The sequence below is a fragment of the Cervus canadensis genome, chromosome 5, assembly GCF_019320065.1.
Source record: "Cervus canadensis isolate Bull #8, Minnesota chromosome 5, ASM1932006v1, whole genome shotgun sequence".
Classification (NCBI taxonomy): Eukaryota; Metazoa; Chordata; class Mammalia; order Artiodactyla; family Cervidae; genus Cervus; species Cervus canadensis.
The window spans coordinates 41,179,959-41,207,203 of NC_057390.1; the positions used below are offsets into that span (position 1 = coordinate 41,179,959).

At 39.1% G+C, this 27,245-nt stretch overlaps 1 long non-coding RNA gene and 1 other non-coding gene across 3 annotated transcripts; both read right to left on the bottom strand.

Moving 5' to 3' along the window:
- Positions 1–6,226: 6,226 nt before the first annotated feature.
- Positions 6,227–27,035, bottom strand: LOC122441286. 2 transcript variants are annotated; one of them, XR_006269319.1, is made up of 3 exons: positions 26,988–27,035; positions 11,866–11,973; positions 6,227–6,265 (listed from the first exon to the last, which is right to left on the bottom strand). It is a non-coding gene; the product is annotated as an uncharacterized LOC122441286 (long non-coding RNA). The 2 variants fall into 2 exon arrangements; XR_006269320.1 differs by lacking the exon at positions 26,988–27,035 and adding an exon at positions 26,385–26,430.
- On the bottom strand, positions 19,947–20,018 carry TRNAC-GCA. The gene has a single exon. It is a non-coding gene; the product is annotated as a tRNA-Cys (tRNA).
- Positions 27,036–27,245: the final 210 nt, after the last annotated feature.

A 27,245-nucleotide genomic window follows, 5' to 3' on the forward strand; every position in this document is an offset into this window, starting at 1 on the left:
CAAAGAACTGACTCACTGGAAAAGACCCTGATGCTGGGAAAGATCAAAGGCCAGAGGAGAAGGGGACAACAGAGGATGAGATTACTGGATGGCATCGCCGACCTGGTGGACATAAGTTTGAGTGTGCTCCAGGAGTTGATGATGGACAAGGAAGCTGGTGTGCTGCAGTCCATGGGGTTGCAAAGAGTCAGACATGACTGAGCAACTGAACTGAACTGAACTAATTGGCTAAGGATGCCCTATCAAAATGCCACAGGCTTGGTGGCTTAGCGAATTTATTTCCTCACAGTTCAAGAGGCTGGGTGTCCAACACCAAGGTGTTGACGAAATTGGTTTCTTCTGAGGCTTCTGTTCTTGACTTATAGATGGCTGTCTTCTCCCTTCTCTTTTCAGCCAATCCCCCTTTTCAGAAGGCATTCTTGCTTTTGGCCCAAAGAGAAAAAAGAAATGTCAGAAGTTAACCAATATATAAACCTCACTGTTTTCATTACAAACCATCGTCTCCCCAAAATCATTCCACCAGAAAGCACCAAATCAAGGATTTATTGTGCTATATACCAACAGCCAATTTCTGAAGTGAAGAGATTATAATTTATTGATGAGGAATGGAGATGGGATACATATTCCCTGGGGACTAAAAGATTTAATATTTTTGTTTGGTTGGTTTTTTCAGTGATTTTACTTCTCTCTTCTGTGTTTGACTCCCGAGCCACCAATTGCTAGAGAAGGTATCAGTTTGTCTAGGATGAACAGCAGAGTCTGCCCAGAATGTGTAAATGATGAATGTACTTATGTTAGCTGTTATCACTCCACAGCCAGCAAGCTGGAGGGGAGGTATATTAAGTCAGATCATTCCCAAACATGTTGGGAGAAAGAGAAGATGGAATGGAAGAGTTTATTTTGTTTCTCCCAGTAGGTCAGTTTTAGAATCACAAAGTGCTCTGGGGTCACTCAGAAAATAAAGAAAACAGAATGTATCTGACTGCCGCCCAGGCTGAGGAAGCAAATCCCCAAATCACACAGAACTAGGAAGGATTTGGTTTCATTAAAAGCAGCCACTGGCATTTAGCCCCTGAAGATGAAAGCCAAAGCCCCTTAAACAGGCTCGAACACAAGCTGAATTTCCGGCCAAGCCCCCGGGGTGCCAGGATTGTTACAAAGGAAGGTACCAACATCCAGAGGTTGGAAAGAGCAGGGACGTTCCAAACATATTTATCCCAATAGGAGGAGGAAACAACATGCTGGGTGCTGCAGAGACTCTTCAATTAAACACTCAGAACAACCATATCCAGGTTCCTATTTCCATTTTACTGGTAAGGACACCAGGACCTACCAGAAACACAACAGATGTCTTTCTGACATCAAAATTCCATGTTCCCTAAACCACTTGGTAAAATGAGTATGTCCAAGTCAGTGGGTCAGAGTCCCACCAGGCCTTACCTCTCACGTCTTCATAAATCAGACCCTCGAGCCTTTTGAGTCCATCAAAGTTTACACTCTGCTCTAGCCAAGTTTTCAGAGCCCATTACGAAAAACTTATGTCCCAGCTCAATGTCTGGGTGAGGAAGCTCATTTACCAATTTGGGTATTCATACTGGCCTTCCTCTAAAAAGGACAGAAGTTGGCTATCCTAGATGATGAAAGGGATAAAATATGAAGCCAGGAAAAATGTGTACCCTAACGACATATGCTTTTATGTCTGGTAGGCCACAGGTTGGAAGTTCTGAACTTTCTAACAAAAAAGAAAAGGAGGGGAGATGCAGGAGAGAAGAGAGGGAGGGAGTGAAAAAAAAGTAATGTATCAGATTCATTATGTCCACGAAATTAAAAAGAAAAACATCAAATGAAATAACAACACTACATCTGACATCCCCAGAATAAGAGACTAAGCGCACATTGCACAGAGCCGTTAAGTCAGCTCTCCTACAGAACATTTCAGTAAAGGCAGTTCTGTAGGGAGTCAGGCCACGCCTTCTCCTACCTGCCCTGCTTGGCTCCCTGCTAAGAACACAGCCAGTGTCTCAGGTGCAGAAGTTTGAGACCACGTTCCTGTCCCGAGGACATCTCACACCCATTCTGGGTCATGAGAAAGGTCACAAGAGAATGTGCATGGATCCCTGCAATGCCACGCTGGGAGAAAAACATCAGCCTCTGGAACTAGGATGTCAGCCCCCCACCATTTCCAGGCCCAAGGTAATGTTGAGGGTACTCCTAAAGGCCCAGAGTCACACCTAAGGGGGTGAAAGTGCCTTCCTTCTCTTAAGGAGTACCTCTGGTCCTGGGAAAGTCACTTCCTAAGGGTCTATCTGAAGTCTCCACATGAAAAAGTGCCCACCAAGACCTAGTTTCTGGTTTAAAGATTCTAGATTTTTTTTTTTTTTTATCACCATACTCTCTTTGTGGAAACTCTGAAATCTCAAGGAATGATCTAGTTTATCAGATGATTTGTAGCCTGAGTTTGCAGGCTCAGTTTAATTCTACACACAACCTTCATTTCTGCTCCACGATTATCCCCTGTCTTCCCTCTCACTAAACCCCACCTGGAACAAACAGCAAGGGGACAAGAAGCCACTCTGGCTGTCCCTCCACCATGCGAGGCCAGGTGAGGGAGAAGCCAGAGTGTGAAGCACCAGGATGAAGCACGTCAGCATGCACGACTCCTGTACCTGTTGTCAGACAGGGCTTAACAGAACCCTCTCCTGGTCTGGCTTTCCTGCATGGTGCACCCTTGGAGAGGCTGAACCTGAGCTCCTCTGCCAGCCTGGGTTTCTGAGTGTCTCCATGCTGAGAAGTGCGGCACTTGACACTTGGCTGCCATGCTGCTGTGAGCACGTCTGACTCTGCACAGGCACGTGGAAACCAGAATGTACCTGTCACAGGTGTCAACCTCTGTCTGACAGGTACAGATCTGGCGAATGGTCACAACTTGCTGTTCCCTCATTGCAAATATCTTCTTTGTGACCTTTCCTCTGCAGATGGGCAGGCACCAGCCTTTACATGCTAATGTGTCCCTTTATATTCCGTGGGTCTCCTTCTAGTTCTGTGACTGTATGATGGGGACTCATGAGAGACAGTAACTGGGGGGTGGGAGGGGTGGTGAGTGCTATTCACATGAAGACCACATGAAGCCTGCTTAAATGGCACTGACTTTTTCTAGCTAACAGGACACCAGTAAAAAGTTCCAACTTTAATAGAATAAATTAACAGGCCAATCCTTTTTTCACTTAAGAATATATGACCCAAAAACATTCTAATTTATCTTACTATTTATTTAGGTGTGCTCTGCCTCATTTGAGAAAGAATTAGAGAGAATTATGACTTTTTGTAGAGCACAGACAATTCTATTGTATTAAGTTTCTGTAACATTCATTGGGTACAATCAACTGACTGCTTTTTAGGAGACACAATTTTTCATTAAGCATACCACCATTGATCGTAACACAGTTGTTTGAGCTGCTGGTTAATCCAATGGCATCAGGTCCTTTCTTTGATAAATGGTGGCTAGAAATTCACTAGTCTTATGAAATTTTAGAATTTTCTCAATGAGTTTTTAATAGTTTTGATTTACTGCATTATCACTTTGGCTTATCAAGACAAAATACATTTACAGCCACAAAAAATTTTATTTAAATTTATGACCACAAGATTATTTTGTAATCATATTTTTTGTGCATCTGAAACAGTCTAAACTCAAACCTTTATAGATGAAAACAGAGTCATAGCCAAGATCGGCCTACCTGGAGCAGAAATCAATAGGGCCACAGCTAAAAGAAACAATTACAGGATAATTTTGACAAAACTGCTGGAGGCTGAATGTGAACTAGCAGGAGAGTGAGAAAGTTTTGTGGGCCACAGTCTCAGACCCCCAAGGTTTTGTGGGTTTTACTTCTAGGACCCCCAGCAGGTTCTCACAGTGAAGACCCTAAAAGCTATGGGAAAAGAAGGTGAAACATGTCAAGGTTTTTCTCCCTACAAAGGCCTATTCTCTAGGAAAGACTTTTCCTTACTCTTCATATAGCTTTATCCCATATACGGGAAAGGTCAGTTATCCAACACCAGCACCCTGAGCCTTCCTGTCTCACCTAAGAAAGAAAGAAATTAAAACACATCTGCAAAGGCCCAGAGATACAGGTCCACTAAAAGACTAATATTTTATCATAACATTATAGAACACTCCCCCACACATCTTGCCACCATATCAGGAAGACTCCAGAATAACAGTGGATTACTGTTGAAAGAGTGTCTATGCACATACTCTACTTGAGTAGGAATTCTAAGCAAAGCCCCCTCCCTGCTCCAAAACAGGAGAAACAAACACAAGTACACCAGAGAAATTTAAGCCTCTTGGTACCTAAAGCTACAGCATAACCCAGCTCTAGGCTAGGTTAACTTAAAATCTCACACTAAAGGCCTTTTACATGTGTGTGTGGATGCTCAGTCATGTCCAACTCTTTGCAACACCATGGACTGTAGCCCACCAGGCTCCTCTGTCCATGAGATTTTCCAGGTAAGAATACTGGAGTAGATTTCCATTTCCTCCTCCAGGGGATCTTTCCAACCCAGGAATTGAACATGCATCTCCTGAGTCTCCTGCATTGGCAGGTGGATTTTTTACCACTGAGCCACCTGGGAAGCCACCAAAGGCCTTTCGCCCAAGTTCTTATTACCCAATACATCACATCTAACTTTTAACAAATTACAAGATATCCTAAAAAAAAGCAATGGGAAAAAATAGTATGAAGAGATAAAGCAAGAATCAGAACAAGACTGAGATATGAAACAGATTGTGAAATTATCAGACAGAGAATTAAAAATAACTATGATTAATATTTTAAGGGTGCCAATGGAAAAAGCAAACAACATGCAAGAACAGATGGGCAAGGTAAGCAAAGAGACAGAAACTCTAAGAGAGAATAAAAAATAAATGCTACAAAGCAAGAGTGCTGAACAGGAATGAAGAATGCCTTTGATGGGCCCATCATTAGACTAGATATGGCTGAGGAAAGAATCAGTGAGTTTAAAGAAGTGTCAACAGAAACTTCCCAGATTGAAATACAAAGAGAATAAAGAATGATAAAAACAGAATATCCAAAACTGTGGGACAATTTTAAAAAGTGTAATGTAAGCATAATTGGAATTTCAGAAGGCGAAGAAAGAGAAAATGAAACAGAAGAAATATCTGAAGTACATCAGTTCATAGAATATGTTCTAAGACCCTCAGTAAATGCCTGAAGCCATGGACAATACCAAACCCTATATGGGTCTATCATGTTTTTCTTATACATACATACCTATAATAAAGTTTACTTTATAAATTAGGCAATTAAGAGATTAACAACAATAACTAACCAAATGGAACAATTATACAATATACTATAATAAAAGTTATGAGAATGTGGTAGTTCTCCCTCTCTCTCTAAATATAATATTGTACAATTTAATGCCTTTTCTATAGTAACTAAGTACTATACACTGTGGCCATAACTTTTGCCATTTAGGTGCAATGGTAAAACTAGCACAGATTTCTTTTTCCTTCTTCACAATTTCACAGAGAGAAGATTCATCTTTACCATAAGGCTTAGCAACCTCAGCATACTATTTTTTTTTCTTTCCTTATTAAGCCAAGAACTTTCACTTTTTCACTTAAAGGGAGTATATTACAGCTTTTCTTTAGCATATCCAAATTGCCAACATTGCTACTCAAGCACTTTGGACTCATTATTAATTAAAATAGGGGTTACCTGAACACAAGCACAATGACACCATGACAGTCACTCTGATAACCAAGAAAATTATGAAGGGACCAATGGGTGGGACATGCTGGTCAAAAGATGATTCCCATCCCAGGTAGGACACAACAGGGCAGCATAAGATATCTTCACACTCAGAAGAGTGCAACTGAAAACTTATGAACTGTTTATTTTTGGAATTTTCCTTTTAATATTTTTGGACGGCAGTTGACCACAAGTAACTGAAACCACAGAAGGCAAAACTGCTGATAAAGGTGAACTACTATAATAATGAACAAGAATTAAACAAAATTAATGACTAAACTACAGATCAGAAACCTCAGCAAATACCAAACAGAATAAATTTAAAAAAAAAAAAACTCTACATCTAAGATATATCATATTCAAACTGAAGAAAGCCAAAGACAATAGGAAAAAAACTTAAAAAACAAAACAAAACAAAAAACCTTACCTGTAGAGGAACAGGACAAGATTTAAAAGAATAACAACATGCTTCTCATCAAAAGCCACGTATGCTAGAAGAGAATGGAGTGAAGTATTTAAAGTGTGGAAAGAAAACACCAAACTTGAATTACACGTCCAACAAAATTTTCTTTCAAAAGTGAAGGAGAAACAAACACTCAGACAAACAAAAAAACTGAGAGAATTCACTGCCAAACCTCTCCTCTAAGAAATATTAAAAGATATTCTTTATTGAGAAGAAAAATTATATAGGTCATGAACTCAGAACTATATAATAAAAGGAAGAGTGAAAGAAAGTGAAAATGTTAGTCACTCAGTTGCGCCTGACTCTTTGTGACCCCATGGACTGTAGGCTGCCAGTCTCCTCTGTCCATGGTAAGATTCTCCAGGTAAGATTACTGGAGTGGGTTGCCATTTCCTTCTCCAAGGGATCTTCCCAACCCAGGGATGGAACTTGGGTCTCCTGCATTGCAGGCAGACTCTTTACTGTCTGAGCCACAAGGGAAGACCAAAAGGAAGAATATAGGAGATGAAATTTTTAAATGTAAGGTGATTGTTATTTTACTTATTCTTAACTGATCTAAAATACACCATTTGTTTGAACTAATAATAGTAACAATGTATTGGGTGATTGTAGCATATGGATAAATAAAATAAGCAACTGGAATGTCATAAAGGATGGAAGGGAAGAATTGGGGATACTCTGTTATGTGGTATCTACATTATACATGAAGTTGTATAATGATGTTTGACATAAACTTATATTAGTTGTAAAAGTGTATTGCAAACTCTAGGGGGAAAAAAAACATGTTTAAAGGTAATAATTGAAATACCTTTAAGAAAAAAGAGAAAAAATAAAATGAATCAGAGAGGTAAAATAATAAGCTCAAAGAGAAAACAAAATGAGTCATATAAAATGCAATCAAAACAAGAAAAGGCTGAAAAAGAGAGGGAGAAAACAAGTAATAAACAAGTGGAACAAATAGAAGTCAATTCCACCTGTATCAATAAGTATTTTAAATGTGAATATTGATCTTAATATACCAGTTGAAAAACAAGATTGTCAGAGTAGATTTTTTAAGAAACACAAAACTATAGACTGTCTACAAAACCACTTTTGATATAAATAAAAACTCAAGTAGGTTAAAGGTAAAGGAAGAAATATCTACCATGATAACCGTTAATGTAGAACAAAGCTTCAGTAACTATAATAATTTCAGACAAAGTAGACCTCAGAATAAAAGAAATTATCAGGGATTAAGAGGATATTTCACACTGATAACAGAGCTAGTTTTCCAAGAAGACAAGACAATCCTTAATATCCATGTACCTAACAACAGTGTCAAAATGCTTGAGATAGAATTGATAGAATCATAAAAAAAGAGACAAATCCACTATTATAGTTGGAGACTTCAAACATGCTTTTTCACTTGATAAATCAAGGAATCATAAAATAAGTAAGGATATAGTTGACCTAAGCAACACTATAATCAATTTGATATAACTGACATTTATAGAATACTTGACTCCAAAACATCTGAACACATATTCTTCTCAAGCTCTCATGGAACATTCATAAAGAGAAATCACTTTCTGGACCATAAAACATACTATCACAAATTTAAAGGGACAGAAATCACATAAAATATGTCCTCAGACTACAATAGAATTAAACTAGAAATCAGAGAATAAAGATAGCCAGAAAATCCACAAATACTGAGAGTTTAAACAATTCACTTCTAAGTAAGATATGAGTCAAAAAAGATGTCTCAAGATAAAACATATTTTGATCTAAATGAAAATACAACTTGTTAAAATTTGTGGGCTGCAGCAAAAGCAGTACTTAGAGGCAAATTTACAGCACAGAATACACATATTAGAAAAGAAGGAACATCTGAAATCAGTAATATAAGCTTCCATCTTAGGGAAGTAGAGAATGAAGAGCATTTAAGCCTAAAACAAGTGGAAAAAAAGAAATCTTTAGAAATGCAAGCAGAAGTCAATGAACTTGAGAACAGTTAAATAATAAAGAAAGTCAATGAAACCAAAAGCTTTTTCTTTGAAAAGACTAATAAACTTATTAAAAATCTACCAGTTTGACTAACAAAAAAAGGGAGAAGACACAAATTACAATGGAAATGAAAGAGGGGTTATCACTACTAATTGCATGGGCATTAAAGTTTAATAAAGGAATACTTTGAACAACTCCATGCCAACAAATGTGATAATTTAGATAAAATAGAACAATTCCTTGAAAGACAGAAGATAATAAAGCCTACCTACACAAGGAGAAACAGGTAATCTGGGTAGTCCAATATTTTATAAAGAAATAGTTAATAAATCTTCCCAAAAAGGAAGCCGAATGGCCTGCTGGTTTCACCAAATATTCTACCAAACATTTAAAGAAGAAATTATACCAATTTTTCACAATCTTTTCAGAAAATAAGAAGCAGAGGGAAGACTTCCTAACTCATTCTGTGAAGCCAGCATTACCCTTATACTGAAACCAAATAAAAACATTACAAGAAAGAAAAACTATAAATCAATATCTCACATGAACCTAGATGCAATAATCCTCCCCCAAATATTAGAAAATCAAATTCAAAAATGTATAAAAATAATTTTAATTATTTTTTAATTTAATTTTTTAAACCCATAACCAAGTGGGATTTACTCTGGGTAAACAAGACTGGTTCAACAGTCAAGAATCAATTAGGTAATCCTCCACATCAACAGGCTAATGAGGAAAACTCATATAGTCTTGACAATAAATGCAAAAAACGCATGTGAAAAAATAAGTTTTATGCAGAATTCTGATAAAAGAAATCAAAAAAGACCTAAATTAATTGCCAGGCATTCTGTGTTCATGGTCCAATTATTCCCAACTTGATCTACAGATTCAACACATCCCAACCAAAACCACAATAAGCTATTTTATAGATAATGACAAAATGAATCTAAAGTTTATATGGGAAGGCAAAGACCTGGAAAAACCAATACAGTACTAAGAATAATAACAAAGTAGAGGATTCACTATAAACCTACAGTAATCAAGACAGTGTAGTTCAGGCAAAAGAATAGATACACAGACCAATAAAACACAATAGGAAGTCCAGAATTGACCCAAACAAATCTAGCTGATTGACCTTTGAGAAAAAGAACAAACATAACTCAATGGAAAAAGTATTTCAACTAATGGCGCTGACCAGTTGGACATTCAAATATTAAATTAAATCCAGACATAGACTGACTACCTTTAATAAAAATTAACTCAAAATGAATCGTAGACCTAAATATAAAACTGAAAACTATAACACTTCCAGAAGAAAACACAGGAGAAAAATCTAGGTGCTCTCAGGTTTGGCAACGAGTTTTTACATAGAACCAAAACAACAGTCTATGAAAGAACAGTTGTATTTCATTAAAATTTAAAATTTCTGCTTTGTGTAAGACATCATTAAGGGAATCAATACACAAATCACAGGCTGGAAGAAAATATCTGCAGAATACATATCTGATAAAGGACTGGTATCCAAAATGTACAAAAACTCTTAAAACTCAACAATAAGTAAAAAATACAATTTAAAAATGAACCTAAGTTCTGGATACCTCAGCAAAGAAGAAATGCAGATGGCAAATAAGCATACAAAAAGATGTTCAACATCATATATCAATAGAGAATTACATATTAAAACAACAATAAGACACCACTAAATACCTATTAGGATGACTAAAAGAACTGATAATATCAGTGGTAGCAAAGATATAAAGCAACAGGAGCCCTCATTCATTATTAATAGGGATGCAAAAAGTTTCAGTCACTGCAGAAGACAGTTTGGCAGTATCTTATAAAGCTGAACATAGTCTTATCATACAATTCAGCAATGATGTTCCTAGATATTTTCCAAACTGATTTGAAAACTTAAGCCCACACCAACACCTGTACTCAAATGTTTATAACAGCATTATTCACAATCCCCCAAAACTGGAAACAACCAAGATGCCCTCAATAGGTAAACGAATAAACTGTGATATGCCAATTCAGCAATAAAAATAAATGAGCATCAAACCACAAAAGACATGAATGAAACTTGGAAGCATAGTGCTAAGTACAAGAAGCCAGTCTGAAAAGGCTACATACTGTATGATTCCAATTATATGACATTCTGGAAAAGGCAAATCTGCGAAAACAGTAAAATGATCGCTGGTTGCCAGGAGTTCAGAGGAAGAGGAGTGTGCTAAATAGGGGAAGCACAGGGCAATTTTTAGGGCTGTAACTCTTACTACATAATGTAACAATGGATACATGACATATGTCAAAATGTATAGACTTTTAAAGCACAAAGTATGAAATTTAATGTATGTAGAATTTTAAAAATCATACAGGAAGTTGGGTGATCCCAAGGATGGAATACAGACAAAGGAATATAAAGAAAAGAATCTAACTGTATGACAAATGCATGAAACAACATCACTGAAGGAGGCAGAAGGAAAGGTTACTGACCCAAGTAACTCTGGAAATGAGTGGAACTTTGAAGACTAAAGGCAAAAAGGAACTGTATATAAGCATTGTACTCTAGTTGATAATGCTGTGTTCCACAGGAATAAGTGTTAATAATTCTGATATGACTATACATGCATACAGGAACTGAACAATTAAGTAAAAGGATGGCAAATGGTGGGAGTCAGGTTTGTCGCTGTTGGAGTGAGTATATAACAGATAAGCAAAGAAGAATGCTAGAATGATCCATGTGGCAATGAATTAGAGTTACAGACATCAATATAAACTTAAGTTTAACCTAATATAGATATAGACGGTTACACTTAGAAATATATATAGATGTATGCATACATATATGGATTTGTATGTGCATATATATTTCCTTGCCCTGCCAGCTGAGAGAGCCTAGGAAAAACATCACCACAGTAGCAATGAGTTTATCTACCATACAGATCTTGGCTTTTAATACCATTCTCCAGTAAATAGAAACAGAGGTCCTTGGAGAAAAGCTCAATTCTATGAATGGAGCAGGAAATACACAAGTCTGGAATACCTGGTAGTGTCAAAAAGTAGGGACACGCTAGGGTAGAGGTGACATTTTAAAATGCTGAGGCTATGTCACAGGAACACAGGCGTCAACTAAAAGAGCTCCCAGTGGCCAAAATTAAAATACTTTGAAAAACAAAATAAAATAGTATTGGATCATAAACCAAAGTAGAAAATAAATGAGTACATACTAAATAACCAAACTGGATATAATATGTAAATCTCCTATGCAAAAGAATTCCAAATTATTTATAAATACTCCCCACCTCAAGCACATAGAGCATAGTTCCCCATTCCTTTAATATAGATTTCACATAGTGACTTCCAAAGAGGACAACATAGAAAGGGGCAGGGAGTAATTTTACAGTGGAGAAATTAAACAAGTATTACTTCAACCAGGTGACCAAGGTCAATATCGAGTGATTAAATTATGTTGATAGTATATACCCTTGATGTGATGTGATATGATGTGATGTGATGTGATGTGATGTGATGAAAATGGCAATTTACCTCTGTGATGTTCTTTCCAGAAAACTATAATAACCTCAGTCCAACTGTGAGAAAAGCATCAGACAAATTCTTAATGAGGGGTATTCCCCAACACACCTGACCAAAATCGTCCAGGTCATTCAAAACAAGAAAGTTCTGAGAACCTGTCACAGAGGAGTCCAAGGAGACATAACTTATTGTGTGGTGGTTATCCCGGGTGAGACCCTAGAACAGAAAAAGGACATGATATTAAAAGTAAGAAAGTATGAATAAAGTATAGACTTTAGACTTTAGTTAATAAGAATACATCAATATTGGCTCAATTATTATAACAAACATACCATACTAATATAAGATGTTAACAAGGAAAACTAGGTGTGGGATATACAAGAACGCTCTGTATTATCTTCCCAATTTTCCTAAAAATCTAAAACTGTTCTAAAAAATAAAATCTATTTTTTAGAAATGTTTAATACATGATTGTGTACTTTTCTGTATATGTATATCTTTACCTCTAAATCTATGGTTTTTCAAGTAGTCATGTATGGATGTGAGAGTTGGACTATAAAGAAAGCTGAGTGCCAAAGAATTGATGCTTTCGAACTGTGGTATAGGAGCAGACTCTTGAGAGTCCCTTGGACAGCAAGAAGATCAAACCAATCAATCCTAAAGGAAATCAGTTCTGAACATCCATTGGAAGGACTGATGCTGAAGCTGAAACTCCAATACTTTGGCCACCTGATGCAAAGAACTGACTCACTGGAAAAGACCCTGATGCTCAGAAAGATTGAAGGCAGGAAGAGAAGGGGACAACAGAGGGTTAAATGGTTGGATGGTATCACTGACTTGATGGACATGAGTTTGAGCAAACTCTAGGAGTTGATGATGGACAGGGAAGCCTGGGGTGCTGCAGTCCATGGGGTCACAAAGAGTCGGACACGACTGAGTGACTGAACTGAATGGATTTATTAAAAATTTTAAAAATTAAATAAATTATGTAACCTTGATTATCTATAACTTTTTTCCTAACAAACAAAGGGTTCAAGTTTTAAGAAACTCAAACTTATCATCGTGTCTACTTGTCACTAAGGTGATAATTAAAATAACCCTTTTATGTATATTTGTAATTTTATATTACCTCAACATGACAATATTTATTACATATTTCATCCTACAATTCATTGGTTCTAAAAAAGTTGATAAGTTTCTGTATTACCAGTTAGGGGGTAAAATTAGACAATGGAAAAATAAATACTAAGTCAACAGGCAATAAATACTAAGGCAACAGTATCCTAAAATATGCAGCAAAATCAGTGAGAAAGGCTGTGAGCTCAGCTGGCCTGACATGATCTTTCATCTTTCTGTTTTTGCTTAAGAATTTCATGCTACATCTTCACATTTATTTCTTCAGTATTTTCTCCCATATAGATACATATTATTTTATGTCTTATAATCAGTTCCCCCACTGAGATCTTCTTTCTCTACTTCTGACTTGCTGACCCCAAAGGATGAGTTTCAAAGTACCTAAGAATCTTATTTCCTTATATTAGTAAGACCAGGGTTTACTGATGTCATTGTTTGCTTTTGATGTACATGGCTGATTGGCCCCTGGGAAGGATGACCTGCCTCTCCTTCCTCCCTCTTCCTTCCGCCCTCTCTTCGCCTCTCACCAATCAGTCAACAGCTGCCCCATGGAAGCCAGCAGGAAGATCCTTTCTGGCTACTGCTCCTCTGAAGAAAAAGAAAGCAGAATGTCTGCAGTCTGTAGCCTGAAGTAGGCTTGACATTGAGTCCTGAAACAACCCCGCCACCTTCCTGAGACAAAATCTATCCTTAGCCCGCTATGACCCGAGTTTTGATTGAGCTCAGAAAAGTGTAAAGGCCAAGTAGTAGGGAACACAGCTGAGAAACTTTTGTGACTTTGTGGAGGAACTAAAGTGCTAGTAGGCCCTTACTCAATATTTGTTGAATGAATAAATTTATGAATTTAGAAGCCATTGCTTAGAAGCCATTGTAATGTTTCATTGATGTGTAACTTGCACAAATCCCTAGAATAATAGCACTTTCAAGTGGCAGAAAGGCGTCAAAAAGAAACTGTCAACTAACCCTTCTACTTTCTAAAGAAGGAAACTGGTTCCAAGAGGTCAATTAACTGGTTTAAGGTCCCTCAACTGGCTGATCCTTAAATCAGAAACTTTCTTTTATCATTACCAGCATTCTAGTCAAATATACCAGGTAATGGTACACACTTGTTGGTGTTCAGCCTAGTTAATCCCTAGGTTTCATCATGTCTCTCAAGGAATCATTTATAACTCCTCCCTCTCTTGCTCTGTCTCTCTCTTCCCCTTCCGCCTTCCCTCTCTGCCATTTCCCTTATGCACTTTGTGTCAATACATGTGTGTTTTTCCTTTTCCTCCTCATGTATCCTCAGTTTTTGCAATATTACGGCAGATTTAAAGAGTTAATCTTGTGGTTATTACACTCTACCCCCAGGAAGAGAGCAACATAAACCTCCCTATGGCTTAACAAGGACATCCATGTGCATTTCAAATCAAATCAGCAAACTAATATTTGTTCTCTTTTAAATCAGAAATTCTTTTGGATCAGTTCTTCACTGGCAATATAGCTAATTCAATCAGCAATCAGTTTAATCAATATGAAGAAATCCAGCCCTGATGACACAAATCTGAGTTTCAGGCATGGTGCTTCCCGACATAAGTGCATTGTCATTGCCTCAAACGTGAATCATGTTGTTCAGTCGCTCAGTCATCTTCGACTATTTGCGACCCCATGGACCACAGCATGAATGTGTTTACTAATGCAGCCCTCATCCAAGAATTTATTCTTGGTCAGGCCTCACACTTTAGAATGCATATGTGAATTGTCACTTCTGCCCTCTAAATGAAAACGGAAGCTTCACGGAAGCATCCCTTATACTTTGATATGTTCATGACAGAATACAACGCAAGTCCAGTTTGGGCCCAACGTACAACTACATACTCATGTCTAACTTCTTGGTCCTGATGCCCAAGAATAGAAAGTTTTAAATGGCTCCAAGATTCTGTCATGACAAAAATTCTCTCTTTACTAGCTTTGTCTAATAAGATAATTTCTCATTTTAGTCTCCAAAGGTTACTATTTAAATTGCAAGGCAACATCCATCACTGTCAGTCAGGAACCTCCTGGCTGTAATTAACTTATCCACACTAGGTCACATGATAGCTGAGCTTTGACAGGAATGAGGACTTCATAGTCCAGAATAGACAGCAGTACCAGAGTAGGCCCTGGATAGCCAAGGATTAGCTAAGAGCATGGTGGGAAACCAATCAGCATTCCGGGTACTCAATGTGCAGGCCTTTAGATAAAACAGCAGTATGGAAATAGTTGACTGCTTTGTTAATAGTCAATGTTCAATTAATATTAGCTAGAGTGAATTGGAGGCTTCCCAAGTGGCACTGGTGGTAAAGAACCTGCTTGCCAATGCAGGAGTCATAAGAGGCACAGGTTCAATCCCTGGGTCAGGAAGACTCCCCTGGAGGGGAGGGCATGGCAACCCTCTACAGTATTCTTGCCTGCAGAATCCCCACAGACAGAGTAGCCTGGCAGGCTACAATCCATAGACTCACAGAGTCAGAAACAACTGAAATGACTTAGCATAGCATGAACACAGAGCGAATTGAGAGATATTTTTCCTGGCTTCAAAGAGTTTCCCATCACTGGAAATAGTATATACACAGAGGGTGGATGGTCATAATCAGATCAATTTGGGAAGAGAGTGGTCTAGTAGTACAGCTAATGACCCTTAAGTGGTCTAGGACATTAATGTGCAGGGTCATGGTCAGATTAATGCACAAGGCATTAATGTGCAGGGTTTAATGGAATTAAATGGGAAATCGTAAACAGTATTACACACAGCAAGGACAAATATTTTTTGAGAAACTTTTGTTTCAGTTGTCTGTGTATACCTATGTGCCTAATTATAACCCAGAGATTGTGGTAAGAAAAGCAAAACACTGGTTTAGAAGACATTCAGAAACCATGTTTCTATTTATTCTTCTTCCATTTAGACTTGAATTTATACTATCTGGTCCATGGTGGGTGCTCAATAACTGATATTCACAATATCAATCTTAGAATTTCAACAACAATACCAGGTATGTATTCTGATGTTGGTTTTAGGGAAGATAAGATTAAATCACTTGCCTATGTTAAATGACTTGTTCAAGGCCACACAGCTGATAAGTCTGCATGTCTAATACTTGAACCCAGTCAGCAGAACACTACAAGTCCAGATGTGGGTTGTACTCCAAAGCACTCTTCAGAAGACTGAAGACAGAAAGCAAACTTAAAAGTAGAAATTCATCCAAAAAAATTTTGAAGCTCTGCTAGAACCACCAATGATTTCAACTTGAAAATTCTCATTATTAAAATAAACGAAACTCTGAATCACATCATCTAAAGTGGGAGGGCCCAAATGCCAGTCTATAGATTGGCTATATCAAAATCACCAGAGAAGCTTTAGATAAATACAGATTCTCAAACTCCTCTCCTAGAGAATATGACTGAAGAGGTGAATTTACAAAGCCCCCAGTGCTTCTGCTCAGACAGGTTTGGAAAGCATGGACCTAGTCTACTTCCCTCCATTGAAGATCTAACAGAATTCTTAATTGGAAGAAACGTTGGATACCATCTAGCCGTTGGGTGGCAATAGGTTTCGTCTTCAGCGCCAACTGCAAGTGATAAGTAATCCTGCTTGGAGGATTGGTAGAGATAGATTCCAAATGGCATTCAAACTTGATCAGATACACCCCAAGATTAATTAATAATGTCTGTTATGGATGAGGAGGTGTAGAGGGGGCATTGCTACGATCCAATCCTTTTATTTTCCAGTCTTGTCTGCCCCAAAACACACTTTAGTGACAGAGGATTGAAATCCAGGCTTGCTCATTCCTAGTCTAGTGCTTTATTTAAAACAATTTCCATTGTCCATAGTCAGGCTTATCAGAAACGCTGGTTTCTAGAGTGCTTCTAGCTAGTATATGGCAGAAAAAGCCAACATTTACTTTACTTGAAAGATTAAGGCAAATCTACCCTAATTGTTCCTACTCATTAATGCCTCAGCCACTAAGGCAGGTAGAATATTTTATTCCATTATTAGCTATAAAATTTTAAATACTGAGATCCCTTGAGAATTAATCAAGAAAAATCATGTGTTTTTAAAAAAAGCCTAGCACAGTTTCTGACTTGGGTTTAAATTCATACTAAAGAATGTAAGGTCTTTTCTTGAAAGTAGGTTTTGATGAAAATACAGAGCATAATACATAACTGGATGCCTAAAGGATAGCGGAAACATCACTAAAAGAGGGAAAATATACAAGAGAGGGTGTCTAGGGTATCAAGGGAACTGTCTACTTCACAATTGTCCCTAGAACAGCCTGTTCAGAAACTATACCCCTAACTTCCTCAGCTGGGGCCTTAGGCAAGTTACTTAGTGTTAATTTCCTCTTTGGTAAAATATGGGTAATAAATCCTGCCTCTCAGGGTTGTTTTGAGAATTTACTGAGAAAAAGCTTATGTTCCAGAAAGGGCTCAGCACATTTCATGGCATATACAGTTAATAAATGTTTATCAATCTATGTGTTTGATTTGCACAAAGAAGTTCCTATGAACTGATCCCATGAACATCAAAATTGAGGTCTGTTCAACTCAGGGCTCTATTTAAACTGAGATCTATGAGTCATCTAAGACTAAAAGCCAAAGACAGAGGTTATTGAGAGGCAACATTCACTGTGCAATAGGCTCAAGATGGCCAAGTTGGTCACTGAGTCAAAGAATTCTGAGATGGGAAGGTCCTTTTCTTTGCCCATCTGCTACTGTCCATCCTGCTCATTGACACACAAGGAAACTCTAAACCACAAGACACTCTCAGGAGGGTGGCCATGTGTCCCAGCTTCCTGAAGCACTTTCCTGGGTGGCACCCCCAAGAAAACAGTATTTCCTGTACTGGAAAGCTCCGTTTGTAAATTAAACACAAGGTTTTATAGAAAATTAAACATTTTGACTTCTCCCCTTCTCCAGCATGTCTGCCGAATATTTCCAATAGGTACTTTTGAACAACACCTATTCTGAGGTGATATGGGTAAATGGCAAAACATTAATTTACTATTAACATAATTACAGGGTTTTTTCTGCTCTCTAGAATTTGTTTAGTGCTTGGGGCCAAATCCCTTTCACTCTCACAATACCTTCTTTGTTTTAAAAAGGAGATAGTACAGTGTCTGGTTGGTGGGGGGAAAGTGCCCTTTGAAATTTCCTGTTATCACAGTCATAAGCTGCCTCTAATCACAGGCAGCACAATAAATAGACACAAGACTTCTTTAAAATGCCTACAGTCTGCTAAGAATTAAAGGTCTTCCTTTGCGTCTCTCCTCAAAATATATTTCTAAATAGTTGCTCAGTCCTAAGCTTTCCCTAATAAGGTTCCATTTAAATAAGTTTGGAAATATTTTCCTTCTCTTAAAGAAAGCCACTCAATTTGGAAATGTCAGATAAAAATACATGTACATTATAAGGCTATCACCTATTTTCAGCTCGGTTTTTCCAGGCTGTCTCTTTCCTTTCTTTCTTTTTTCTTCTTCTGTTTGCTGTTCCCAGCAGCTTCTGGGAGCTTCTTCACCCAAGAGGACACAGCTCATCAGATCACAAACAATTTCATCTGTTTTCCTGGCGGTAGCCATTATACGAACAAAACTGGCCCCCATCGCCTGATACAGCCCTTCTGAGTAAACCCAGCTCCCCAAACCCCAGCCCAGGCCACGTGACTGAAATGAAACCAACTTGCCCTTAACTTTGGAAAATCAGCCACTCTCCTCCTTACTGCACCATGTCAAAATTAAGGAGTAAACAGAGGTCCCCCAATCCCCCTGATTGCATTAATCATTCAAATGACGTATTAGCATTCTTCAGACTCTTCTGTTGTGCTTCCAAATTAACACCTCTAGGTTCAAGGGAATAGAAATTAACTGAATTATCTGGCAGCCCCAGATGTCCTAGCACGCTCTTCCTTCTCGCTGATTTAATATGCCTGAAGAACAGTTATGAGGCAGAAACACTGCTAATGGTCAAGAAATAATTTATGACATATGTAACAGACAAGCTAGCCCCCCACCCACATTCCAAAGTTGTCAGGATTCCAGGCAGCTCCGGACTGCATCTGCCATTGGGCATGGCCACCTTGTCCACCCTCTTTCTCTCCCACGTCCCCGTGAGTACTGGGGTGGCGGGCCCTGCTCTAAGGCAGGCAGTCTAACTCCCCAGTACCAGCTTGGTCACACCCAGCAGCACAGGCACAGAGATGATCCAGGAGCCTGTCCCAGAGCAGGACAAGGAGAAAGGGCATGAGGGCAGAGCCCACAATCAGACAGGGACTCTCGGGCATTTCCCAGCCCTGGACATGGGCAACCTTCTTGCAAAGGCATGAAAAGGATCAGTGGTTCCTCAGTGCTGTGGAAGGGCCTTTTAGAACATTGATGTAATCCTTCACAACAGAAGCCTGTTTCCCTTGGGGGCTAATCCTGTCATTTGGGAGTGTCTCCAGGGCATTAAGCTGTAATTGCTTGAATAACTCCAAGAGGCAAACAGGAAGCTGGCTCATACAGGCATTCACAAGCTTCCTCAGAGCAGACAGGTCCTGTCCCTGGCATGGCAGCCCCTCGCAAACCAAAGCTGCATCTCCCCACCCAGTCTGAGAGAGGGCCCCATAAAGAGGTGGAAGCCTGAGGGGTCACCCAGGAACCTTGCCCCATCCCAGCTCCCAGCTGCCTGGCTCTCCCAGAGCAAGAAGTAAGGAAACAGGTGTTGTTGTTGTTGTTATTGTTTAATCACTAAATCTTTTCCGATTTTGTGACCCCATAGACTATAGCCTGCCAGGCTCCTCTGTCCATGGAATTCTCCAGGCAAGAATACTGGAGTGGGTTGCCATTTCCTTAGGTGCTCTTCCCAACCCAGGGATTGAACCCACATCTCCTGCATTGGCAGGTAGATTCTTCACCATTGAGCCACCGTAAGTGAAATGAAGTCGCTCAGTCGTGTCTGACTCTTTGAAACCCCATGAACTGTAGCCCACCAGGCTCCTCCATCCATGGGATTCTCCAGGCAAGAATACTGGAGTGGGTTGCCATTTCCTTCTCCAGGGCATCTTCCCAACCCAGGGATCGAACCTGGGTCTCCTGCATTGCAGGCAGACGCTTTAACCTCTGAGCCACCAAGGAAGCCCTAGGGAAGGTCAATGCCAGGCATCACCTGAACACAGAGGCCTCATAATAAAAGGCAGAAATTCAGATGCTTTCTCCATGCCTTGGTGGGAATCAAAACATCAGATGTTTATTAAATGACATAGCGGTGGCGACTACTCTGCACAGCTAGCCCAGAAGTGTATGCTGTCACTTTAAAAAAAATTGAGCTGATGCCAGGCTAGTCATGGTAATGCTCCCATGGCATGATTAGATTCATGCCCAGGGTTGTATTTGCATATGATATTCAGGGCATGATTTTTTTATTGTTCTTAATCAGAGCCGAATGTCAACAAAATAAATGAAGTTGCGAGTTGAAGTGAAATTTTTATCACATCAGGGATGTGCTTTTTCTCCCATTTATCACAGCCCATATTGAGAGAGTGAAATTTTTTGAAAATGTGGTAATCAATGGAAGAGCTCCATATGGCAGGGATCAAAGGTGTTACATAGTGTGTGGTTCTGCTTTATTGCCAGCCAGTACTGTTAATTGGACAACAAGATCAGAGGCAATATTAAAATCCAATTAAATTGATATGAACAGATTGCCAAGTGATGTACACTAATGTATAATTGAGTATCAAGCAAATGCAAGTCCCCGTCTTCTGCTTCTACCTCCTGAATAAATGATGGCGCCATAGAGGACAGAAACAAGTTTGCACATTAGCTCCACAGCTCTGGGCTCTCATTTGTTACTTTCCAAGTTGATGACTTTTGGTTTTCCTCCTAGTCTGTCTTAAAGAGACAGACCCTTCCCCTTTTCCCCAAAGCCCCTACCCCTTGCCCCCCACCTGGGGTGAGTCTTCCGCCTCAAAATAATTTTCTCCTTTTGGGGGTTGGAAATGAAATCCATGTTTCCTATGCTTCATTACATGCCTGTTGCATAGCAGGTCCTAAAGAGCGTGCATTGGTAATAGATTGTGCTAGTTGTAAATGATCTGTCCATCCGGACCAGAACGCTAACACATCCTTAATGCTGTTTCCCAGTTATAAATTAGATAAGACTGTTTCTCAACCCAAAAGGAAAGCAAGAGAGCAAAGCGCAGAATGAGCACCACTGAAATACCTCTTCACACAATGAAGGATCAGAGCCTCAGTTGTGAGATGCGGATCCCAGCAGTGGATCCCAGGGCCCAGCCGGCCACCACACTGCCAGCAGGAGCTAAAGTGGGCCTCCATTCATTCCACTCCAAAGAAGGCCGGGAAGGGACAGAATCAAGAGGAAGGCAGCCCCTCCCACTCAATTAAAGCAATTAGCTCACAGGCCTTACCAAGGCCAGGCCTGGCTGAATAGGATCCCCCTGCCCCACAGTTTGTTATCCAAGCTGAGCTCACACAAATTAATGAGGAGCAGGAATGAGTAAAGCCAAGGGCTGTTGCTGGCAAACACTCTGGGGGCCTCGTCCCTTCCTCCTGTAAGAACAACCCCAGATTACCCCCAACAATAAAACCTGTTAACTTATACAACTTTGCTTAAGAAACAAGCCTGATGGGATGTTGGCAGACTTCCCTGCTGCCAAGCAAGAACTATTGCGGGCAGCCGCGAGCTTCTCAGGATTTAAGCCCATGATGGAATGGTAAACGAGGGAGCAGACTGTTTATTCCAGCAGCCAGATTGTCTCTGGCCATAAAGTTCTGTGTTTGGAAAGTTTTTTTTTCTTCCCAGTATATTACAAAAAAAAAAAAAAGGTGGGAGAGAAAGGTGGGGGAGGGAGTGTTGAGCAAAGATCATATTTTGCTATTATTATTTCAAGCATCTCAAAGAAAAGCATCAACCTTCCAGATTTTGAGTTGACTTACTAAACATAAATCCTTTTCAGCATCTCAGAGAAAGGAAGAGAAGAAAGAAGGCAGCTAGAACTGGAAGTGAGAGGGAGAAACGAGAGGACGGGAGATATTTAAAATCAAGACTAAGGGATGGAGTTTTAACTAGTTTGGATTTTGAGTTGCTAAGTGACATATATTTTAAATCTCATCTCTTTACCAACAGGTACACACTTTGAAAGATTAGATTTATTTGTGGGCCTTAAAAACACTGAGATGGTATCTATGCTCATAAACCAGTTTGAATTTTCTTTTTTTTTTTTTTGGCTTATAATAGTCAAAACAAGGAGGGGATTCCTGGTCAGCAACTACTCACTAAGCAACTGTTGAATCAAAGTGATGTTTTGTTTTCTTTTTCCCAAACCCTCCTGACTTTGGTCCAAACAGCCTCACTGCAATTCACCTTGAAAGTAAAGCAAATAGAAACTCAGAGTGAAATCAGACCGCCACAGCACCCAACAACACCATTGAAACATGTGAGCCCTCCCACACGAACCACAACAGATGAAGTTGGCAAAGGTTGGCATCCTATTAATGGAGAAGGCAAGACCAGACCATCTTCTGCCCAGAGCAGAGTTATGCTTTTCAACAAGGCAGCCAGCTCGGGGCTGCAGCTCCTCTCTGCTTCCCCATTGTAAGAGTTCACCCACAAGTAAGAGAAGGCTCCTTGGCACTAAATATCTAAAAGTTTCTTGGAACTTTGATGAGGTAGTTTCTAGAAGCTGCTGTTTGACTTCAGTAATTTCTTGGTGCGTCCTTGCCCATACCATAACTACTGGGTTGCCCTAAAAGCTGTTCCAAGAATTGGGGAGAAAATAAGACTAAACAAAAATACCCTGAAATGTATGAAGGAACTTAGGACTTGATGATATTTTAGCAAAATAAGTTGAGGAGTTTACAACAGACAGAAACCAAGTTGTTTATCTTGAAACAATATCAGCCTTGCTTGGGAACAGTGGCCCAATATTCCTGGGCCTGCTCTGGGGCTCAAAATGTAGGCAACCAAAGCACTGAAGAATTAGGTAATGTTGTCCCACATACAGAACCTCTCCTGGATGCCCAGCATGGTGCTATGCCTTCCACAACCTTTCCTCTTTCATCACCACAACCTGCAAGGTGGAAAACACTATCCTCATTTTTCAGAGGAAGAAACTGAGTCTCAGACAAGTTACTTCCCTGAGGCCAAACAGTAGAGAGATGGAATTCAAATTTAAACCCATCCCTGCCTCATTTTAATCCATGTTTTCTTTTTTCTAGTCTACACAATTTAGCCTCCCAGAGTTGCTCCAAAAGAAAAGGCCAATGGTCCAAAAATCCACTTAAACTGCAAACTCACCCATCACCACACAGAGACTTGGAATCAAGATATTTCAAAAAATGAGAGATACTCCTGAAGAGACTAAGGACAGCCATTCGCGAATGTGGCTCTAAAGATACTACATTAGAAATCTGAGGGTCTAGGTGTCAGATCTTCCGTGGCTTCAGGTAAGTCACTAATTCTTCCTCCCTATGTCCTTCCACTTCCACTTCCTCCAGGAGTAGTGATACCAGCAACCTACCTATCTCTCTTAATCGTGGATTAGATATAAATACTGAGATCACTTTAAACGCTTCAGGGAAAAGTCCACACAAATCTCCATCATTACCTATAATCACACTGTGATCATCAGGGCAGTTTCCACTTACTCTGAGCCTGCTTCCAAACAACATGATAGAGTCTGATCTAGGTATGGCCATGTGCCTTGCCTTAGCCAATAGTGAAGGTGATAAATTTCTCTTCTGAGTAGACACAATTCTCGATGTTCTTTCTTCCTTACAGCAGTGATGTGGGATGGACAGGCTGAAATGGAGCCTCCAGCACCTTAAATCCTCAAGATGAGCAGAGTCTCCCCATTGCCCAAGAATGCAGCATGAATGTAAAGTCACAGTGATGTTCGTCACTGTGACATAGTCTACCTGACAGATACTATATAGAAGACCTATTTCTAGAGAGTACCAACAGAGGAAACAGGTCAAAAAGTAAAGAAACAATGAACAAAATCCATTCATTTAGGAAATATTTATTAGGCACTTATTTTTGTGACAGGGGGTGCCGATGTGCTAGGGATAGGTTATTATTCTTGAACTCAGGAATCCAAAAGAGCATCCTCTAACAAAGAACAAGCAGTGTTATTTCAAGGAACTGATTTGAAATTTGAAAAATATTTGCCTCTGACAGATAGTTTCAACTACCAAAATCGATTTATAGCCAGGGGAAAAAATTCCCCTCCTGAAAATTATCCACAAATCTACCTTTCAAGTAAATCTCACTAGATGTTTTTCATTCTCTTTTTAATTCTCCATAGTTTTTCATTTGCAAAGGTATAGCTTAACTATACCTAAAAGAGGAAACAATCCAGACGTATTAAAAACATTCCAAGATGGTGACTACCATTTCAATAGACTTCTGCTAAAGGCTAATATTAAAGACCAGGAGTGAAAAACAAAATAGACCCTCCAACTCTGGGAAGTCAATCTTTATTACCACTTAGAATCAAATAAATACACTTGTGGTTTTGCCATTTTAAAAAAGTTTGTATTAACTTCACTTTTGTTTCTGAGGAAACAACTGTCCATTGTAATGAGTTCACCCTATAACTTCCCCCTCTTTTCCATCTCTCCTGGGCCTTCTTCCCAGGTCCAGTAAGATTTTCAGATTTCTAGGCAGTGGCATTCCATTATAAATAACCTAACATTATGAGCTAGAAGGGGCATTATGTAGCATAAGACCTTAAGAAAAACATTATAGGAGATTTGTTATGTGAGGAAATGTAAAATTCCATAGTCTCATGACTACTTTTCAAACCTTTTCAATTTTTATAATCATTTATGAAACTGTAGTTTGCTATAATTAAGTCTGTCCATATATTAGATAGCAATTCATATCTATAAATATATATTTCATATACATATGTATACATGCACACATACATATACACACACATAAGCTGACGAGACTTGTGGTGTTGAAGGAAAGTCTCAAGACTAAGGTAGAGAGAGATTGCAGAGTGTGAAGAAGCAACACTGTGTTGGAAAAAGCCCCACCTCAGTTATTCCCAATCTCTGTCCTTCAGGCAAATCCCTTCGCTTCTCTGGGCTTCTGCCCCTTCAACTGCAGAACAAGATCAGGCCAGAGGATTTCAAATGCCCCTTCTAGCTCAACTATCCATGGATCTACTACTGAAGTTGCCTCCAATTTGCAAATTTTATTGAGTAAATTGGGTAAAGTCTGGGTAGCTAGGATTCCAACACTATAGAAATATACAAGCCAACAGCAAAAAAAGTAAAAGTCAAACATGAAAAAAGTTACAACATACAAATAGTAAGATTATTAGAGGTTTTTCTTTTTTTCTTCTAAATTCACTTAATGTTATTGCTACACTAGTTTTATAATTTTATAAATCAATAAAAATTTAAAAAGATATCAGTCTCTGTGGAGGGCAGTGTTTATAATTACCTGCAGGGAGTGTCAACACATGAATATAAACCCCTTCTTTGGATTTATAGGCGCATAACATTTACAACAGACAAATCCATATGATTATCAATTCTAATTTTTCAAAGCCAAAATTCTCTTAAGCAACACCATTTATTTGTCTAAAGATGTCAAATAAACTAGATTGGCAAACAGTTTCATTTTTCAACTGTCTACTTTGGCGTTGTGCCTACTATAATACATATCTAATGTCACTCACTCCCATCTCACCCTGTCCGCCCATGCACACAAGCTTGCAGACATGACAAAGTTGGCGTGCTCAGGTTAATCTTTATGCCAAAGGTCATAAAAGTCATGTTAAGCAGAAGTGCCCAGGGAATTTGGGTCTTTCTCTATTACCTTACTCTCTCCCACTGTCCAAGTTTTGACAACATAATGTGATTACATAATAACTCAAGCAGGAAGAAAATTAGACCCCATATAGGAAACCCAGGTGAGGCCCCCATGGAGTTATCTGAGTCAGTTATCCTGCTGCATGTGAAGTCCCACAAGAAACAAACTTCTTAGCATTTTGAAGCCTCGAAAATTCCTACTCACTCCCCCATCCCAGTCCCACCCAACCAAAAGAAATCTCTTCCATGGGAGAAAATCTCCCACTTAGAAGATGGTATCTTTTCCAAACTGTACACTGATTGTAACAAATGAATTACTTCAATCACAAAAAAACTTGTTGCTCCAAAGAACCAAAAGTCAGCTGCATCTTTCTCTGCGCATTCTCATTATATCAAATAAATAAATAAAAAGTTCCATCTGACCTGAGAAGTTCCAAGCGCCCTGAATAGTTCCATCTGATCCCTGGCAATAAAGACCTAATCTCAGAATAGCATGCCCTAAGCTATTAGCACCAAAACCACCTATAGTCAAATCAAAGTTAATTTTAATAGCTCTTTCAGAAGAGTTGAATAGTTTTTACATGAATTCTACATCCCACAAACCTAGAAGCTCACCAGAAAAGCAGGCTCTCCCAGGGGTTCTAAAACCCTTACCTGCAAGATCTTAAATCGGGGGGTTGCTGCCAACACGTCTCTGAAGTTTACAAAGAAAGAAAATGCAACTGACAAGGACCCTCCCCATCCCCACAGTGAGTCTGACTTCAGCATTGATATGCCTCCTCCTACTTCGACAGAATAAACCACACAGAGCAGGAAGCCAAACAGGAGTCCTTGGCAACAACCAAGAATGAGACAATAGTTTCAGCAGCACTTTCATAAGCGTCTCATAAGCTTTCGATCTTTCATCTCATTATCATTTTGAAGCTGGTTCCCGTTTTCTTCTCCAGCTACTGCTCTTGCTGTTACAATAAAGAAATAAACATATTTCTATTCATTTTGGAACATACATTATCCATCTAAGATTAGGAGATCCTTAAAGAAGATAGGAAACTGGTAAAAGGAGACAGTAACCAGAGCAAGAATCGCCTGAAAATCCCTGAGACCGAGGACTGTATCATCCAACATATGACAGCAGATAAGAACATAGATATCAATGTATGACAAAAATAAATAAATAAATAAAAAGAAAAAAAAAAAAAAGAACATAGACTCTGAAGCCAAGATTACAAGGGTTGTAATCTCAGCTCCATCACTTACCAGCTATAATCTTGGGCAGTTGATTTCATCTCTCCAAGTCTCAGTCTCCTCATCCATGTAACAGGGATAATAACAGTGACTTCTTCCTTGGCTCACTCTGAGGATTAAATAAACACTTACAATAGTATTTGGTACAAGGTAACCGCAGTGTATTAGCTATTAATAACACCAGTTTCACCAACGTAAGTTATCACTATCCCTCCTTGAGTGTCCAAGTTCAAAAGGAAATTAATAATATCCTTATCCACCAAACTTACC